Here is a 19,097-nt window from a genome sequence, read left to right on the forward strand (position 1 = left end):
TTATAGTTGTTTCAACACATACATATACACAGGATAATTGGTTATAGATGAAAAGGTTTAAAGGAGTAAATGTATCGCTTATTTGTTATCAAAACTGTACAAGCTTTTATGCCCATTACCTATCACCTTGTACAAAGTAATCACTGAAATATGAAACAATTATTTTGAAATGTGACAGGCCAATAATCTCTGACAGTACAGGCAGCATGATCTGATAGTAAACAATAATTAATTTTAATACATAGTAATCCGGGTTTTGTTAAAAACACATTTTTATACCATTGAATCTTTTATTACACTTTTGATATACATTAATTAACAGTAAATAAGCTAGTAGCTATAATAAGTACTTAATTTTTATCAAAAAATATTTTTTTTATATTACATTGCAATTTGTTATACATATAATCTGTAAGAATTTTTCTTATTCTTTATTACTAAATGTCACACCCGTTCTAGTGGGTTTTAATAAGGATTGGATATGCTGAATGTTTACGACCTGTCGTGGACCTGTCTTACCCATCGTGGAACATGAGTAACAATTAGTGATCCATAATCTCTTTGATTATTTCAGACTATCGAGTAAGTAAAGCAGTCTTTAGGTCTTTTTGGTATCATTAACTATTCCTAATACAATAAGATTTTGTGTTAGAGATGAATTTATGAAGATATATGAGAAGCGCATGTACATGTACAGAATTGCACGCTTTTGATTTAAATGATGATGATGAATATATAAATAATTATCAAAAATGTAAAAATAATTAACAAATTAACTATAAATAAAACAGTGTTAAAAAACCCCTTTTCAAAAGCAATTTATTCTAGCAAATAATACATCGTAAAATACAAAAAAGGTCTGAATTGTAAAGAGAATTCACGAATATTGTTTGAGATATCGAGTAAAAAAAATATTTCACGTATCGTTGCTCACGCACGAACATGGTTCACATCTCGCGCACAATTGATTAACAAGTCCCCAAAGGTTTGGATACAAAAGTGGGAAAAATCATCGTGGTTCGTGGCCTGGGGAGTGATCGGCCAGATGATTGATCGTCGCACTAATTGCGTGATGGATGACGCCTTCGCGGGCCCCAAGAACTTCACCTACAAAATATTGATGATACTAAAACCTTTAGTTCGCAAATAAGACAAATAAGAATGTTATTGATACATCATTGATTTTATCAAAAAAGTCATGAAAACAATTCGTCGGTTTCTTCTATGGGCTTTTTTTATCTGATTTTGGGACAGAGCATTAACATTTTTTTAAATAATTCCTTTTACATACCATTTTATTTCTTTCCTGTTCTTTCATTCTGTACTTCTCTAGCATTCCTCTGCATACTAATTTCCTTTCATGCATCACCTCGATCCTCAAATATCACTGGTTTAGTAATTATCACATTTTCTCTCTTTTAGCTCTATTTTTATGCTAAACTATTTTGTATTCCTATTTCTTATACTTATTTAACAGAGGTTAACACATATTTATCACAGATACGATTTTCAATTTATTCACGTTACTTCTGTTTTATTTGTATCGTCCTATTTGGTTTATGATTCTGCCTATTTATTTAATTACTAACTCAACCTATTCTATTTATCGGTTTTATTTATTTTATTTGTTTCCTCAACTAATACCCTGCAGCATTTGAGGAGCGCTGGCCAGTCTTTATCATCGTTAATGAGTCTTCTATAAACTACGATAAATCCTCCACTACATAACTTCTAGTGTACACAATAACAGAAGGTACTTGTGCAGCTCTCCCTCCTTCATAAAATAAAATATAATTAAAAAAAATAGTTATTAAACATTGAGTACCACATGCAACATCTACGGGTCTTGTAAGATGAAAGTGAAACATGTTCAATGACGTTGTTTATTTTGCTGGCCTGTAATATGTGCGTCGACACTTAAACCCACAAGTTAAGTCTTAATCGATCGACGTTCAACATTTCAAGTTGCATGTATAATAACTGAGAATAATAAAATAAAAAAAGTTTTTGATTTTTTTTTTATTTCAAAAAAGTAGCGCAATTTTGGCCGAAAGTTTTGCAAAGGGGCCGAAATATTCTTGAATTGCGACCCCGGGCTGGTAGGCCCCCCACTAGTTGGAACGACGACATAGTCGTGAGAAGTAGCTGGATGCGGGCAGGGCAAGACCGATCATCATGGCGACCTTTGGGTGAGGTGTATGCCTTGCAGTAGACGTCCATCGGCTGAAAAGAAAGGTATACGATAACGTTATTAGATAAATCATCTAAGAGTCTTAAAAAATTTCATAATATTCAAAATCTTTGTCGTTGATACGTTATCACGAATATTTCAATAAATTTATTAGGAAAGAACAAAGAAAATGAGAAAAAACGGGGTTATTATCAAAGAAAAAACAGTACAACTAAGATTTATCTGACAAATTTGTTAATATAGTTTGAAAATGTTTCGTGTAATCTCTAGAACATGTCTTGCGTAATCTCTATTGGAAGCTCCGATGTTCTATGATGTTTAATTTAAATTTATGCGAAATTAAACATCAAGAGTCATCTAAGTCAACGTAACAGTACTTCCAAATAGTAATTAAATTCCTCGTATCAGTACAAAGCAGAAGATACGCAGCGGAACCTAATTTTCATAGCTGATTAGACTCACCCCATACGGGATCACGTGATTGCGTCACGCATCCGTATTCAGGGAAATGACGCGTGATTAACTTTATTTATTCAAATATTGTTATTATGAGGCTTAAAGAGGATATAGGAGTGTCTTTATAGCAATGACACTCCATTCGTGTAATTATTGCGAGCGATTTAATGAACATTAAAAAAAACGTTTCTTAACCTAAATCTTATCTACTAGGTAATTGGTTATAAGTTTAAAATAAGTTAAGTAAAAACTTTTGCGAAAGTCACATTATTACATATTAATTTAAAGTGTTTTTTACTATCTGTGCCTACAAATTTTTGTACTACCAGATATTATTAGCCTGTCAAAAATTCCAATAGAAAAATTAAATTAATAAGACATACTGTAATATAGTGTAATAGGTTTAAAGCATTTTACTAAAAATGAGCTATACAATAACCCCTTTATAACTACGCCACCAATAAATCATCCTTGATATTAAAATCTAAATAAATATTAAACGTTAAACGTGTGTTTAAACATAAAACTTGAAAACGGCTCGTCTAATCGGGGTTTTATTATTTTCAGATGAAATTCAAAAGGCCTATAAAATTAGCGTTACAAAGTTTGACAAAATAATGAGAGTACAATAATGACTCTTGCGTACGCGTGTCGCGGGTTCGATTCTCGGTATACAGACTTATATATAATTTACCCTTTGTACATTAATAATTATACGATTGCCACTGCTCATATACAAGTTTTCACAAGATGGGTAGCAGCGTCTCCGTACCATAATACCTTACAGCAGTTGCCAACCCGCCTGCCAAGCGTGGCGATAATGGTATATCCCCTCTAAATATCTTTGCCTTGCAAAGGGCATCTATGGGCTGAAACAATCACGACTAATTTACGATAATATTTCGAGCAATAATTTTAATAATCAATAGTCGAACAACGTTACTGTCGCTTAGTATGAAACACATCAGTATTATTCTCCAGAATAAGGCTCCCGCTTCGTTCATCTGCAGAGCACATGTGATGATACCCCTATCAACTGTCGGATGCACGCCAATGCTGACGTCACATTTGACGTCTTGACTTGGAAAGACGCCAAACAATTTTCTCTCCAGTTTAAGTAATTGAAAAGATTATTTTCAATTTACATGATTTTTGTTTCTTAAATAAATTTTCTTGCGATTTTATTACAAACACAGTAAATATATATTTGTATTTTTACTAGATTCATTAATTCGATTAACGTGTTATCTCAGCATTCGTTACTACCAGAACTTATTCTATGATATTTCCATATTATAATTGTCTTTAAAAACGCCAATGTGTTAAGATCGCCTATGGTAAATAATTTTTTGTAATTATATCTGTATGTTTCCGTTCTGTTTTTGTCTTTTCGTACGTGTACAATAAAGATGAATCAAATTATTAATTTTATTTTAGACTTGTAGAAAAAGCATCTAAAAATTATGCTATAATTTCAATCAGCTGATCAAATCCTAAAAAAACGTAGAGTGCAGGTCGCTTTCTGCTGGTTCTATTGGTAACCTATGTTGAGGCCTATATCCAGCTGTGAACGTTCTTCGGCTACAATGATGAAGATGACGATAAATCCTTAACGCCATTGTCCTAGTCATGACCATTGGTCCTGTAATAGACTAAAAACGGCGGTAATATGAAAATAAAAATTAACCGAGGTGTTCTGATGAAAGTAAGTTTTGATATTATGTGTAACATTCGCGGAAACTTAAGAAGATATATTTATAATTGCCAAATTATACTCTTTTATATTATAACCTCCAACACATGTATGTGTACGTATATTACCTTAGCAGTATTCGTCACTAACGCAATTATGAATAATTAGAAGAAACTTTCAATACAACACAGTACATATTATTATTAAAAATTGTATAAGATTAAAATTAGAAAGAAAAATAAAAATTACATAACAAAGACAAGAATTAAATTGCAATGTCTAAAAGAAAATCTACTGTGATATTTTGGGAACGAAGCAAGAAACGTGATGTATAAGACTAGTAAGTAAGAATGTGAGATATTGTGAAGAAAAATAGATATAATAAGATAGAATGTATGACTGAGATTTTGTCAGGAAAAAAGTATAGTCAAAATAAAATAAAAGTGAGAAGTTATTAAATTGTAAAAATCACCTTATATTCGAATAACAGCGAAAGGTCTTGAGAAATCCGAACGCTCCGGCGGTTCGAGCTTCAACTTTCTTTCCCTGTGCCACCGATGAGGCTTTATACCAACAAAATTTACAAACATTTATCTACTCTCCATAACAATTAATTTTAACTATCAAGCGATAATACAACGCTGTCACACTGAGTATACCAAATAAATCAAATTTACTTATTTATAAGCATTTAGTGAGGTTTTCATCTTTTTAACGACTGACTCTGAAATCTATATAAAGCTTAGAAATTTAAGATTTAGATATTCTTACCAGATCTCTTTCTTCTTATTTCTACCAAATTTTTTCGCCGAGTGGAAGTCAGCTAAGGACCAATATAAGAAGATTCTACCCGCAACTGTAGTAGATGCTCATTCATTAAAAAATTGCATAGATACGTATTTATTTACCAAGAATGGATTTTATGAAATCACAGCCAAAAAAGTAATGCGGGCTAAGTGAAGCGGGCGGTTGCCTGTGTACACATATATTATCTGTCGGCCCCTGGAACATTTGTTTAGCTAAAAAAAAATCCTTTTTTTTTTCAAAATAACATGGCTTCGTTCAAATATGACATGTACTCAAATTTATTAGAAATGTAGTAATATTTACTTTACGGAAACAATTCTCAAGTGAACTTTTTCCTCTTGAGAACAGTATTATAGCGTAAATTAAAATTACACAGTTCAAGTTAATGAGAAGTAGCCAAGCTGATTGGTGGTAAACAATAGTCACCGCTTTCGATCGAACGTCGCACCCTGTATACTTACGGGCTAAAGAGCCGGTGCATATAAAAGCTGTCTAGAAAGTTTTCTGTCGCTCGCGCCCGATCGATACCGCACTGAGGTACGCCCCGGAGTTACACAGCGGGTAACGAACGTTGCAGCGGCTAGTTTCACTTCTTCATTTAGGTTATCATGTCATTTGATTAGACAACAGAACGTTCAATCCTTCACACGTATGTTTCTTTTATACACTTATATTATTTTCATCATTTATAGTGACCACTAATGTCCTTCATGGAAACATCTCCCATATAGTCCAATTTGACAAACGATAGAATCTGATTTTACTCCTCTATTAAAATTATTTTCCATATTAAAGCTCGAAACATATTTTGAACTAAAGAAGAATCCAAAACAAAGTCAGATAATTTTTTTTGTTGTCACTTTTAAAACAGCCTTTGTTATAGTAGTAGAGCAATTCCTTCCCAACCTTTATCGCTTAAAAATCCTGTACACTATAATATGATTTTTAACAAATTTTTATTTAAAAATCTTTTTAAAATTTATTACAAGATTTTTTAAAAACATACGAGTACATTGTAATTCTATACATATTCGCCTACAAAAGATCTACTCATTATATGAAACCCAAAAAGGTTTAAACTATTTATTTCATTAAAAACGCCAACAGCAAAATGTACCATACATGATGTTAAGCGATGACAAGGTGTACGATGCTTAACGCTTGCCTAAAAGAAACCTATTCTCTCTTGACTTGAAGACACCCAAGTTACAGTTAGCTGGAAATAACGACGCCGGTAGATTGTTCCATTCCTTTGCAGTTCACACTATAAAAATATTATGAAAACGATTATTGCGGGGTGAAGGGATTTCAACCATGTATGGATGTCGTGAATCCGTATTAATTATTTAAAAAGGTTATCTTATTAATAATGCAACAAACTACATATAGTTAATATTAAATTAATGATCAAAAATGCAATGTAAGATAATTAAGACTATCTAATATTTACACTACAGTGATATTATATATCGTTGGAAGACGTTGAATATAAACCGCGTTCAACCGGTCCTATTCGAAGTCGCTGAGGGAGGCATTTGATCAGCACTGGTCGTCTACGCCTCAAATAATGACGATTAAAAGTGGCTGTGAGAAACCACCTGTGCATATTTTATGTGTATATTGTATACTTTGAGCTTTTAAATAGAAACACGAAATTTAAAGTTTCCAAAAACAGGCTGCTCAAAAGGATTGTTTTAAACAAGACTTTTATTTTATTAAAAGAAAGTTCCTTAATTTTTTTTTTTTTTAACTTGATTCACTTTTTGGAATAAGTCCAATGGGAGAATCACTCGGAACATTAACATTGTATAGTATTTTATACTCAATTTTAGGTTGAGTTTTTATCCAAGTTTGGACATGTCGATCACATTGTTAGTATTCGCAATCACAACATTCAAAAATCATTATAAAGGAAAGACATCAGTCTGCAAAATCATTTAGCCGTAGTCCGACAAAATAAAATGCGCAGAGGCACAGTCGAGTTTTATATTTTTAAATGGTCTAATCTGTTCTTTGTGGGACTTGTAACTATAACTAAAAGTGTCTCCATTTTCCGAATATATCCTTGATTACAATTAATGTTATAATCTTAAACGCCTTACCTACGGTCCTTCCTTTCCCAAATATCTGTAATCCCGGGTAAGGTCTGCACGCGATGTATTTAGGCTTTAGTAACACATAATTGGGATTCGGATCTTATAGGATCCGTAATATAAAACGACATTTTGGTTTGTGCGTGTACATTGACGAAATTAATAAAATTAACGGAGCAACTTCGTTTTTATTTGACTAAAACAAAAGCAGATTGAACGTAGTAATGAAAAAAATACAGTGTGATTGGTTATATGTGTAAAAGTTTTGAAGGTTTGAATGTGTAGCTCATTTGTCAAAAAGCAGCAAAAAAGCAAAAATTTTACAGTTCTCTCTTTTCTAATCAACTATATAATGTGATCGTTCTGAAATATGTTGTATTAGTTTATTTTATATATTGGAATACATCAGTCTATAGTAAACAATTATTAATATACAGTAATCCGAATAATAAAAAAGCTTTTTGCTATTTACGTTATTTATGATTTATATATGATACTTTAATTATTAGAAATTGAGCTATTCATTCATCCTTTTTAAGTTTTTACATCTATAACCAATACAACTGTATGTAAAAAAATATTACTAAAATTTGACTAAACCAGATTTGAAATACAAAATGATCAATTTATTTTTCTGATTTTAAACAATATTAAATTTGAATACACCATTCGGGGCATATTTATTAATGAAACGATTATAAAGTCACATAAAAGTAGACAAGTTTGGTATCAAAATTCTTTAATTAATTTATTCACATTTTTTTTCTAATGTCTAATATACTGTTTTAAATTTCGAATGTCAATTTGACGTTTTAGATGACACCACAAATGCGTAAAACTCCCGCAGTCTCTGAATAGAACTCGGTTTAACCGCTAGACCACAGCGCGGGGATTCCCAGCATTGAGCTTAGCACTGAAACCTCATCCCCGACGTGGCATTTATGGTTTGAATTAATAGCCGTTTGAATTTTTTTTTAAACTTGATACTGCAAAACGATTTAGCGTTAAAGACATTTTTATAATTATTTTGACAAGTCTACTTGTTTCGAAAAATTATTTAATATGAAAACTTGTAAAAAATAAATACAATAAAACATTATCACCGTCTCAGTAAGACGTCTACTGTTGGACATAGATCTTCTCCATAGATTCCCCATAGGACCAAATGTAAGCGGCCTGCATCCAATGTCCTACGACGACTTTAACAAGGTCCGCTTTTTACCTCTTCCTTTCGTTGTGCTTGTCGGACAGTTGGTCTACATTACAAAACCTTAAAACCCTAACGGCCATCTGTTCTGCGTATCATGTGGCTTGCAATACAATTACATAACCAAAGCAGACATACGATGACTGTAGTCTCCGCTTAAGTTATTAAAAAAAAATCAATGCTTAAATAAATTTTCGGTATAAAAATTTCAATACATTTACCTTGTATAAAGTTTATAATTTTTTTTCTCCTCACAAGTCCAGAAAACTGCGGCTATTACTTAATACCTATACAGCCTGTTTGTGGAAAAAAAACTTGAAATGTCTCCTCGACGGTGTTCATATTTTATATCCGTCAAGTCACTACTGATTATCAAATTGAACTATCACCACATAAATTTAGATGAAGCTTTTTTATAAAAAATATATATATTTTTTATAACAGTAAGAAAATTAAAGTTTTTTCTCTCTTCCGACACTGCAGCCTAACTAACAGAATTTGTTTAAATACAAACTTACTAGGAATGGTAAAAACAGAGAGAAAGACATTGATAATTATTATTTTAATATGTATTAGTAAAAAGTTCTTAATGTAATTTTATATGGTATTACATACTGGGAATATATAGTATTATCCACGCCTACATCAAAATCCCGCGGGCATTCGTCACGTCTCGGGCAGGATTACCGTCTCGGTACGGACTCAGAGCACGGAGGTCGACGGTAAATTATCCGCGTGTGTGTCCGCACCTTCACGCCGCACTGCTCCCGACAGCTCCGATTTATGAACCCGCTCAACCCACAAACCAACAAGCGCTTAATTTAAAAACACATTAGAGAACTCGAAACGTCGTCAATAGCGATGGCGCTCGTTTCTTTCGCTAAAAATAAATTTCCGAACGCTCGCAGTAACTACGCGAGGTTCTTCGCAAACTTCAAAGGCAAACATTTTCGTTATACTTGTTGGCATCGAAGCAACCGGCCAGGTTCTTTTCACTGAAACTAAAGTGTTTTCAGTTCGCTTCTGTTTTCGTACCGCAATTAAACTCCTGTTAAAGTTCTTGCAGCGGTGTTTGTGGAGCACCTGAACGGTCCGCGAAAGTTGTGCGGACGTACCTTGTTTGCCTGCTAATTATCCCGGCTCGAAGCGAATCGGCTTCCGAAACGCTGACCCATTCGAAATGGTCAACCGGGGCTAAAAGCGTTTCACGGCTCCTTTCAAGTAAGGCTTCCGACCCGCCCCGTAACCATAGTGACCGCCTACTCGTCGCTATTATTTCATTGTATCAACATTCATATCGACATCACGCGTAGCGATGGCTCGATTAAACGAGGGGCGCCCCGAAGCCAGATTTGTCAAGTCTCCTTTCAAATTAGTCTCCACGGTCCGGGTCCGGCATTGGCACTTCACGCGACGTTTAAAATCAAAAGCGCAGAAGGGTTACGTAATCCGGACCTTTTTCGGCGCGCCTTATGTTTGTGTGCATGTCTCGTCTTTTGTCACGTATTCTTAATTAAGGACCGCCGGCTGCCAAGCGACCCCACTCATCACATTTTCATATCGATTGTGAGAGGGCTACGCGTACGCTGCATCTGGCATTGTGCCATTAAACATTTGAACGGCGTTTTTGTTTTTTTTCCCGATCGACACATAGAGCGGTAAAATTAAATCCACGCACATCCCCCGGCTGCGAGTCGGAAGCCGGGCCTAATAAAGCGACACTTAACCTCTCGCGACAAAGCCGATACAAACTGAGTGACATCCCGTTTCTAAAGAGATCTCGCGGAAAAAATCCGGCGGCGACGTGTCAAAGACACCGCGCGCCGGGGGAGCCTTTGTTGTCTAACGAAATATTTTTTAAAGCTCAACTCCTTAGCGAATTGAGAGATTAAGTCTTTTTGAAGAGGCAAGCGGTCCCCGGGGTCGGGCGTGATCATTCCTTCGGATCTCATTTCCGCGGATGCTCTATTTGATTGTTATTTTTGTTACTTTTTTCCCATTCCATTTGTCCGGGCGTCGACGGGATTTTCGAGTGACAGTCGACGATTTGCACTAGAGCGCGATAAGTGTTTTTCAGTATTTTTATAACAAGCTCTTCGTGTTTTCTCTTTGAACTACTTTTTTACATTTACAAGTGGAGAACTGGACGATGTCGAAACGATTTGCTGTTAATAAGTTTGCAAGTTAACAGTCAGCTCTACAAAACTATGTATGCGACATGAGTATTTAATATAAAATCTATTTACGATCAAGCCGAGGCCCTCCGCGGGCATACGACATAAAGCCGCAAGAAAATATGCAAATCACCATACGGCAGTAGGTAAGCGCTCGTAAGCCATGTAATTATTCACATCGGATTTGGGAATAGCGCCCGAAGCGTTCCATTTCTGCATGCACGAATTAAACTGACCCTTAGCGCGCGTTTAAATCAAAACACATGTGCTGAGAGCGGGCCGGCTTAGTCGGACGCTGATTTTGAGATGAGGGCTTCCCCTTTTTGCGGGTCCCTGCGTCGATTCCTTGGCGGGCGATGATCGATACCCCGCCCCCGCCGCCGGCCGCGTCCCACCCTCTCTCCTTCTTAATTAGGACTCGGAATCTGCGGCGGACACACACACGCTCGCGCGTATAATGTTAATCAACTTTCATTATGCACTAAGGAATTATATGGGTACGCCTGAGGAGTGATTATACGAGTTAAGGCTGCGTCCCCGACCAAGAAATCATACTTTATTATGATCATTCCGCATTCGGCTTTACAGCGGCACCTCGCGGGGCAGGCACTCGCGTTAGAATTAACTGCGCATATATCACTCGGGGCGGTGTAACAAGCATTGTTTGTAAGCGCAGGATAATTAGCTTTTGTTGCAACTCCGCTTCACAACTAACTAGTTTTATTTTTCGTGGAAACCGCTTCCTTTAGGAGTAGTTTGTTTGTGATCTGTAATCGTGTATAGAACTAAAACAAAAGCTAAACTTCGCGACTAAAATCATTAAAAATTAAACATAAACATTTTTATTATATACATACTATTTGTTTTGTTGTAAGAGAGTGAAATTTTTACAACAATTTTTTAAACTTAAACTAAATAAAACTATTTGAATTATTCGTTTAATCGTAATTAAAACTTGGGCGCATAAACAAAGGTAAATTTATTTAGTTTTACAAAACGAAAAACCTGCTCTAATATACAAAAGAATCTGAACTGGATTCTAATTCATAGCCGTCATACTCATCGCACACAGAAGCACACGGCCACAACCATTACTCATGTTCATAATTTATCAATTTTTTATTTTTTCACTTTTAGGGCACATACTTTCCTTTATATACATTACCGTACTAACATATAATATTAACCTCTAAATTCATTGCATATATATCAGTAGAGAGAGTACTTTATTATTATATCTGTACTTTTACACAAAAAATGTTTTTGAAAAAAACAGGCCGATCAGAACGATTTAGAACGAACGGCTATTAACGACTAAGCTATATATAAAAAAAAATTTTAATTTATTTGGATATTCCGTCCGTTTGTTTAATACGTGTAATGTCCTAAATGCTTCTACAATAGCCGTTTAATCGTACGAGTCCTTCGTAAGACGAGAGGGCCTCCCGTATTGAGTAATGCCCTTTAAGCTACGGTTATGAGGATAAACCTTCAATAAATCTTTCACTTAGGCCGCCCTTTAATTAACGCTTGCAATAAAATTTAATTGATCAAAGCGTATAGTTTGTAGAGAACTATTTATGAGAAACCTGGAGACTTTGTATTAATTACTGGAATTGACCGTAGCCAGCTTTTTAATTTATACAAATATTTTATTTTGCCTCACAGATAACATCGATTCAATCAGACATTAGAAATTGAATTCTTGTTGAAATCGAAAGTATATTCAATCATACACTAGTCAATTATATGTATCAGGGTGATACCTTAATCTGTAGTATCCGACTGTATCCAGTAATTTCAATCAGTCAGTGTTTGATATCACTAGAGAATCCGAGATGAAAAATGCCCACGCATTCTAAATCATACACGGCAAAGTCTTTTTCCATACAAGCTGTTCAGTTGTGGAATACGTCACCGGTAACAATAAGATGACAATTTTTCTTAATTAAAATGATTAAGAAGTATTCTTGACAATTGGTTTTTCAATTTTTATTTTTTTTTCTATCTCAGTCAAATGCGAAATTCACGCAAGTTAATTTGAAGTTTTTTTTATTTATTTATTGTTATTTTAATAAATAAAGGATGCATATATATACATACGTAAGTACATGTATGTAATTGTAATAGCCCAGTGGTAGAGGATTGGGACTTAAGATCGTAGGTCGCGTGTTCGATTTCCGGAAAACAACCTTACATAATTCACACCTTGTGCATTAATTGTTTAGGTTTGCCACTGCTCACGAACAAGATTTCAAAGGATGGGCAGCAGCGTCCTCTGCGTACCATTATACCACACTGCGATCGCCAACCCGCCTGCTAAGCGTGGCGATTATGATACATCCCTCTTTTATCTTTAGGGGATGATAAACGCCGAAATGTATACACAATTATAGTGTTTTTGAGTACATTTATACACTTACAGTTTCTTAAAGTTCCTTCTACAATATAAACGTCGACTGTCCGCTACCTTTCCATCTTCTGTTTCCATATTATGGTTGTAGTTAAGAAACAGCCTCGAGTGATAAGATCGTCTTGTATTATTATCGAACGTCTATTGTACTATATTCACCTACTCTATTCTATACGCTTATCCTTGATATAACGTATATAATAGACAGTATTAAATAAATAAAATAATGTTTTCCATTTTAAAGTTACTGTAGCCTATGTTACTCTACAAACAGAAAGAATCATATGTTGTCTTAACCTGAATTCGTGTAAATTATGTACATATTAAACAAGACATTTAACAGAATTCTCTGTCATAAAAACGTAGATGATCCGTAAAAAAAGAAAACAAATTTCTCTACTAAACTTATACTAAAATGCTTGATAATATTTTTACTAAAATTTCACTTTTTTGTTTTAAATTGTATTTAATACCTTTTTTTAAATAAGGAGGTCATATTTTGCTTCATATAACAAGAAAATTATTATCACAAATTTTGTTATTTATTAGATTAAGACCATCACAATTTCCTATTACATATCAATCATGTGACCTCACAAAATTAGTTATGGACTGTTTTTGATAAATGAATATTCTTCCTTCATTCTCTTTACGCGCAATTTATTGTGTTAACCGTACACGGTAACCATCCAGTATCGTTAGACCTTCATCATAAAGAACAGTATTTATGTTGTCTAATATTTTAATATGTCGGCAGAGGTCGTGGCGTGTCTTTATAAGCTGGTAAGTCATTCCTACATGTGAGAATTTTCACGGGCCCTTCAGCTAATGTAATAGATGAGGTGTTCCCATTAATTACAAAGAACGTCGAGACCAGCGGCATCGCCGCGGGTAACTCGGGAACAAATTAATAAGATTATTAACTCCTTCCGACAAGTCATTCTTTCTTATAAGAACGTATCGCGGCACTGCAGAGTATTATCTTACTACACTATGATACTTAAATATGAATAATTTAAGTTTTTTGTAATGCTTTTTTATCTATTATTTAGCAATAATAATATGCCTATACGATTTATTATGGCTACATACAGACATACAAGCCACGTCAACGTATACATTGCAAAAAATACATCATGATTTTCATTACCTTTCCAACCATAAACGTTCACTTCTGGACATAGACCTCTTCCGTAGACCTCCGAGAGGCAGATTAAAATAATTAAAAAAATATATAAAAAGTGACATCTTACGCTATGCTTGCTGGTCCGTAGTGCCAGAACCAGGACCTTAAGGCTCTAACGGCTTCTGTTCTGCATACTTTGGAGCCTGGCCGCTGGCACTTTAACTTGCCAGTCCACTGGGCTATGCCAGTAGCTTTCATTCTTCCACGAATCTCCACATTCCTAATTCTAATGCCCTGAAGTTCAAATTATAATCGTTTAAATTGCAAACAATCGCGTTACATTTCTGCTCTAAATGTTTAAATTATTGGTTAACAATGTCGTATGTCCACCTTGTGTATGTACGTCCTACTTTGTGGTGGTTCGTGGTTTCCACTCCACAACCTTAAGGCTCCAGCGGCCATCTGTTCTGTACACTCTGTTTACCCGAAGTATTCTTTAATTAACAAAATAAAGATATGATCTTTACCAATTCCAACTGGATCTGCAGGATTATAAGGAGATAAATATCGTTGACCAAAGTTAAAAGGTTTACAACAACAACGTTAAGTCGCTGTCGTTTTTGCTACAGGTTAATCAGAACGCTGCAAGCTGTCTCAAGCAGCACAAGCATATGTGATTGATTGTTAATGAAGTGTTGCGGGGTGATAGTTATTAATGACGCCCGGCTCCGCCCGAGCGAGCGGCTTCTTTATTTACCCACTAACACCTATTAGCCGACCGTGTCCAACAACGCCTACGACAATATATCATGCGGCCAAAATCGTATCAATCAATTTACTATATTACATCGTGACGTCGAATTTATCAACCCTTCGCATGGGAGTATTTCTGGATACACACATCTCTGTTATTTTAATATTACCTTGATGAATTTCGAACATAATAATCATAAACAAATATAAATACTTTAACACTTATAAACGATCTTTAATAATTGATACATAATATTTATTTAATAAAACAATTTAGAAAAATAATTTAAAAAAACCTGCTTATGTATTTCCTCGAAAAAGTTGAAGTTAGCCGGCCATATAAAATAAATCTTTACAATGAGAAATCAAAGAAAAAAAAATATCATTCGCTTAAATTTTTCGCATAAATATAGATATTCTCTGCTAAACTATGAGGCAACACAGAGGCAGATATGTTAATGTTGTAAATAAAATATTTAATTATAAAATAATTTAAGCTATGTACATGATTAATTTGTGATATATTATCTAATTCTAATTCTAATTAATAATAATTAAATATCTGAATAGTAGGATATTATATGTACATAAATTACACAAATATATGTACTTATTTTGTTGCGTTTTTTATTTATTTGTCTACATAGAAAAATTATCGTCGTCATCCAAACTGCAATGACAAGATTACGTTAAACTGAAAGGCACGGAACAATTTTTCATGATAACTTTGCAATAACATTAATGTTTGAGAATTTAACTTAAACATATGATAAAATTAATAAAAATAAATCTTAAATTTCAAAAAAAAATATTATTATACTGTTTTTTGTAAATTTAAAGTAGGCTTTTAATTCGAAATTTGAGAATTATGATATCAAATCAACAATTCGCTGTACATAGAGAACGGAGTCTTTGTTATTCCGCCCATTCTAATTTTCAGCAGCGGACAAAAAGGGGTTTTGTTTTATTTCAATTAAATCGTAATCACAAAGATTTTCGGCACCGCAGCAGTCACTCCATCGCCGACGATTTAAACAGATGTCGTGTTAAGGAGGTCCTCTTAGAATACTCGTTCGGAATTTAAATTGTAAATTTGTTCAGCGGCAGGTGCAGCTTTGCGATTGAATGTCAACCTCCCTCTCCGACACTTATATATCTCCTTCCCACTCTCCGGCAACGTACAAAATCAACCCATAATGAATGTCAACAAATAAAACTCGAGAGTTACTAATTACTCGGGCCGCTCGAACGGAGAGAGGCAATCTTTGCACTCTATTGCAAAGCGGAAATCTTGAAGCTAATGGCGTTAATTTAAAAAGAGGCCGATGACTGGAATTTTTCTTTACGCGAACTTTCTGACTCGTGATTTATTGACATTGCAAAGTGAGACTTTTTTGCTGAGACGTATAATACTGTCGTTGATGTGTCAAGACCGATACGGAATGTAAGTCACACACGAGGTCTCTTAAAACTAAACAGAGGGTGTAATTCATTACGGGCTGGGCAGGGTACAGGCTAAATTAAAGTTCAGCTCATTCTCAACGTGCGTATTGTGGCAACTGTTTGCGTAGTCCGGTCACGGATGTGCGGCTCTTTAATCAATGGAAAATTCGACCGGTTCCTCTAAACACATCTACACTGCAATTTAGTCTAACTTACCAAAACAATCAATAAGACATGTATTATATATTTTGGTTTTGCTTATATATTTTTGATTTTGATTATATAAAATACGCTTAGTATTTTTATTGTTCCTTGTTTATTGAAATGAATCTATAACAAATTTTTTGACCTCCCGCTATGATACAGGGTGATTGGGTATAGATAGTTTTAAAGGTGTGAATGTCTATCTAAAAATCGTTGATTTCATATAAACAAAGATTTTAAGTAAAAGAAACGTTTTATAGATTCAGGTTACTGCAAATTTTTATAATTTTTTGACTATCTCTGCAGACCTTGTACTTGATGCAATTATCCTATCGCATTTCTATAGGAAATAAATAAATGTAACTTATTTCAGAGTGATCACTTTATACAGATTGAATGAAAATACGTGTAAAAGCTTACATTTTTTGCTGGCTGATGAGCTATTTAACCTTTTTAAAGGTTTTTCACCAATATCCTTCTGTATAAATCCGTTCAATTAGTTTTTTATCTGGATAAGTATGATATAGCTGTTCAAATTCTATTGTGAGGAAGCTATAATATTTCTTATAATTCAAATACTATTCAATAGAAATAAATCTTTACATTCGTTTTTTACTCATTAGGAGTTCTCGTTAATCTATTTTGCGTCCCCATTGCGGTCTTTCTTGCGTAGCCAAGTAATTAGCTTTCTAATTTTAAAGAGCGCCTCTACGCTCGGTGCCACCCATCAATCCGCTCCCCTGCCCGCCGCTGAATCGATAATAATTAATTATTTTTGACATAATCACAGCCAAAATCCATTCTGTTTTTGCTAATTCACGGCCTTATCATAAAATAGGGCGACGCTTTTAGGCTTAGTTGGATAAAATTATTAAAAAATATATTAATATTCAATACAGGAATCAGCGGTCCTAAGCAAATTTTGACAGCAACTTGCGTTCCCAGATAACGTAATTGAATTGAAATTACTACCGTAGAAATCGTAAACATTTTACATTTTAACTTATAATTTTGAAATGAAAAAATATCATATAACAATATGAAATGACATGGTTTTAATAAATGATCTAAGATACTACTATCAATTAAAGACGCATCACGTAATAAATATTGGTTGGACGTAAATCGATGTATCATACGTAAATAGGTAGTCACGGATATTCATTACACATTTCATAATTAGTATGTAGCGTACTCTATAAACGCATCTTATAGACTGGCCACTTCTGTCAAAAATATTCCGTATGTTATAAAAATTAATTTTTTGAAATTCTAGTTAGAATTCTTGTTTCAAATTCGGGTATTTTCATTTAGCCGGATATTCTTTGTTATAATTCTAATGAAAGATATTGTAAAACATTGTATATTCTTTTCAATGTACGCAAGACATAAATATAAATAGTTTTTATATCCTCGCCAAAGAAGTAAGAATAATATGAAAAGGTGGTTTCTGGCGTCCAAAAAAATACATAATCGTTATCATCTCTGCCGTCTACTACTTATCTATATGACCCCCACTGATTTATCTGTAAAGACCCTCAATATGACTGGTGGGAATCGTTCTGCATCAAGCTCCTTAACAAAATTGTCTGTCCACCGGTCGTCGTTCTGCGCTTACCAATCCGCGATCTCCATTCCAGAACCTTAAGGCTTCAGAGGACATTGCTACTTCAATCTGTCAATCCCCTAGGCATTATCGATTACTTTTGTTCGTCCAGCGATGATTTTTAACGAGTATTAAAACAACATTTAAAAAATACATAGTAAAAACACTAGCCCGAGGTTGGTTTGCCCCGTGATTAAACTCAGCGAAGCATGCGTAATGAGGCTAGCATGTTTGAACGCTTGCGAATATTCGTCCGGACATAGGTCGGGAGTGGAGGGCGCAACCACCGGCGCTTGTTTATTGTCGGTTAAGACCTCGCTCCTTGAGGTTCACGTATTGTTTGCACAGGCCTCTCGACCCAGATACGTTCTATGACGAACACTTGAATATATTATAATAACAGACAACAAACATAATTCACACATAAATTTTTAACCATCGCAATCATGACCCTCAAAAGATTATTTAGAATTTTGAATGACTGTTGCTATTTGGATTATATTTTAATCAATTATTTATCACCCGTGCTCAATTAAAACATATTACCAGCTTTATTCTATTATACAATATAAACATAGTGTACATATATACATACACTGTATTTTTATTAACACCAATAGACATCTAACTAGACAATATTTTTTTATATAAGTCAGTTTAGTAATTTAAAATCTTCAAGTGTATTACTACCATGCGTAAAGATGTTTTAATTTATTTTTTATTATCTATACTATGGATACTTTATGGTGATCACATGTGTACTTCATATAAAGAAGACCAATCTAATTGAAATTAGAATCAAATTGGGCTTTCCAATAATACAACCTTTCAACATAAAATTCATGCCTGCATTGTAAACGAGCCCAGAGTCGAGAAAAGCCCATGACAAAATTAGTCTGTTTTTTTTTTGTCATAACTTTTTCAAACATCT

At 34.2% G+C, this 19,097-nt stretch overlaps 1 protein-coding gene across 1 annotated transcript in view; it reads left to right on the plus strand.

Annotated features, from left to right (window-relative positions):
* LOC137930365 (myelin transcription factor 1) overlaps positions 1-19,097 on the plus strand; it is a 276,518-nt gene that overhangs the window by 196,112 nt on the left and 61,309 nt on the right. The window lies entirely within an intron of this gene.

This window comes from Battus philenor, unplaced genomic scaffold, assembly GCF_028537555.1.
Source record: "Battus philenor isolate CCGP_79_NKW_IND1 unplaced genomic scaffold, ilBatPhil1.0.hap1 SCAF_6, whole genome shotgun sequence".
Taxonomy (NCBI): domain Eukaryota; kingdom Metazoa; phylum Arthropoda; class Insecta; order Lepidoptera; family Papilionidae; genus Battus; species Battus philenor.